Raw genomic sequence first — 3,232 nt, 5'->3', positions numbered from 1 at the left:
CCCCCACTGGTCTGGTCACCTCTTACTGCCACTCCTGCCAACCTGGTCACTCCCAACTGCCCTCCCTGCCAGCCTGGTCACCCCCAATTGATCCCCCTGCTGGCCTAGTTGCCCCTAACTGCACTCCCCTACTGGCCTTGTCACCCCTCATGGACCCCCTGCCAGCCTGGTCACCCCACGCAGCTTGCTTATTCAGACATTTGGTCGTCCCTCACTAACCCCCCTGCCTGCGTGGTCGCCCCATGCAGCCTGCTTATTCAGTTGTTTGATCATCCCTCACTAACACCCCTGCTGGCCTGGTCGCCCCACGCAGCCTGCTTGTTCAGTCATTTGGTCATCCCTCACTAACCCTCCTGCTGGCCTGGACATAAGCATCCATCTTGTGAGGGTGTGAGGGTTAATTTGCATAGTACCTCTTTATTATACAGGATAAGACACAAAAATACTAATTATCACATTACACTATTGGTCATAAAAATACTTTTCAAGTTGATACCAATCTCCTGATTTACTTTACACACACACACACACACACACACAAACACACACACGTGTGCACACATGAGAACATACATACATCGAGTCTGGTAGTTTGCTACTATATATTTATATATAGTCTGTATCAAACTATCTATGTAAAAATGATATATTATTTGCATTGTTTTCAATCAAATGAATCAATAACAAAATACTAGGAAAAATTCAGATGAATTTAATTTTTTAACTTAACAGTGGTTTGAGAAAGGCTTAAGAAAGAATTTAGAAAGTTAAAAAAAGAAAACCATAACACCAATATTGTCCAAATGAACTTTCAAACAAACTTGTATTTTCATGCTGACTGTGGAAGCACACTATCACCAAGGCCAAAAGCCAGGAAAGTGAGTGGTTCCTTCTAGGCGTGTGGTGAGGAGGCCTACTTTTAGCTCTTGATTTACCCTCCCTTCACCGAATCCACCCCAGGTTCTTCCAGGGGCCATCACCATACTTGCAGATTTTCTTGCCAAGACATTTCTCTCTCCTCAATAAAAGTTGTTAGGAACTGGCACACACAGTTAAAATTCAAGATAAGAATCATACTAAGATGCCAGGGAAAATAAAAGAAAGAGAATTTAAGATACTGTTTCTGGGCAGCAAGAACTTGGCCTGATTCTCTTTATTAGGCTTGATTCATAGAAATAAATTATCTCACAACTCTTTAAAAATGCCTATTGAGAAATGGGTGTGTGAGAAAATAGATACCAAACAAGAGGTGTATCTAGCTCAGTCTTGTGATTCACTAAGATAAGCCTCCATTTTACCCTAATTCTAGATGTGGTTGAAAGGATTTATATTATGTACTTTATGCAAATCCACATTCATTTATGCAATAAGAACCATCAATAAAACACAAATGGGGCAGGGTTTAAAAGCAGAAACTATGTTAATATCTTATGTAATGACTCTATTGAAATTATATCATTTTTCTAATGGAAAATAAATACCATTATTTGCTAAGTTACTAACATCCCTTGTTTGTTTCATCAGTCAGGGTTTCCTTGTACAAGAGCTAACAGCAAAATTCTCTGTTTTACATTAATCTTTTTTTATTAACAACAGCCTTATTGAGATATAATTCACATAATATGGAATATACAGTTTTAGAGTATAAATTGTTTTTACATTGTAAAAATTTAAGTATTTTAAACATTCTCAGCATTTTACATTGTACAGTAGAAGCATGTTAATAATTCACAGAGTAGTGCCACAATCACCACTACCTAATTCAGTATTTTCAGCAAAAAGAAATCCATACCTACTGAAATCACTCCCCATTTCCTCTTTCCCCAAGCCCCTTACAACCAATAATCTATTTTATATTTTATAGAGTTTATAATTATGGAAATTTTATATAAATAAAATTATACAATTTGTAGTCTTTTGTGCCTGGCTTATTTCTCTTAAGCATAACAAAAGGTTCATCCTTACTGAATCAAGTATCAGTATTTCATTTTCTTTATGACTGAACAATATTCCATTTATGGGTATATTACAAGTGGTTTACCCATTTTGTTGGTTGATGTGCATTGTTTTTTTTCCCATTATTTGACTATTATAACAATGCTTCTATAAACAATTATCACATAAGTTTTCAATTCTCTTGATTTTAACTAAATATTGCATAATTTCTATATCATGTGGTAATTTGATGTCTAACATTTTGAGGATATGTCAAACTATTTTCCAAAGTAGTTGAACCATTTTATAATCCCACCAAGAATGTATAAGAGGTTCAATTTTTCTGTAACCTCATCAACACTTGTTATTGTCCTTTCTTATTTTAGCCGTCCTAGTAGATATGAAGTAGTATTTGAATGCATATTTTAAATTATTAAATTTTTTAAATGGTGAAAAATATACATAACATAAAATTTATTATTAAACTATTTTGAAATGTGTAATTTAGTGTCATTAAGTACATGCACACTGTTGTGCAACTGTCACTATCATCCAGCATCAGAAAAATTTTATTTTGCAAAACTAAAAATCTATATCCTTTAAAAAATAACTTTCCACTCCCCTCATTCCCTGGCAACCACATTCCACTTCCTGTCTCTATGAATTTGACTTTCATAGCTGTTTTTTTGGTGATTATCATATGGATTACATTTGCCATCCTTACGTTCTAACACTCTAATTTGAAATTATACTAGTTTAATGTCAATATTTACCTTCCTACCCATTTTAAGTTATTCATGTCTAGTGCTAAGAAACTCAGTCAACTTTTGTTTATCTGGGAAGCATTAATTTCTTCCATAATTTTGAAAGACAGTTTTGCCAGATATAGAATTCTTGGTTGATAGTGTTTTTTCTTCAGGACTTAGAATATATCAATCTACTTCCTTCTGCCTTCCAAGGTGTCTGATTAGAAATATACTGATAATTTTTGAGGGATCACTTGTATATGAAAAGTTGCTCCCTTCTGATTTCAAAACCTTCTCTTTGTCTTTCATTTTTGACAGTTTGATTATACTTTGCATCAGTGTAGGTCTTTTTGAGTGTATCATGCTTGGAGTTTGTTGATTTTCTTGGATGTCTGTATCCATGTACTTCATAAATTTGGGGAAGTTTTTAGTCATTATTATTCAAATAATTTTTCTTTCTCTTTCCTCTTCTCCTGGGACTGCCAGAATATGCGAGATTACTTAATGATATCCCCAGATTCCTGTTCTTTTTTCTTCAATCTTTTTTTTCC

The sequence above is a fragment of the Myotis lucifugus genome, unplaced genomic scaffold, assembly GCF_000147115.1.
Source record: "Myotis lucifugus unplaced genomic scaffold, Myoluc2.0 scaffold_32, whole genome shotgun sequence".
In the NCBI taxonomy this organism is placed as follows: domain Eukaryota; kingdom Metazoa; phylum Chordata; class Mammalia; order Chiroptera; family Vespertilionidae; genus Myotis; species Myotis lucifugus.
Note: the sequence above shows the minus strand (reverse complement) of the source record.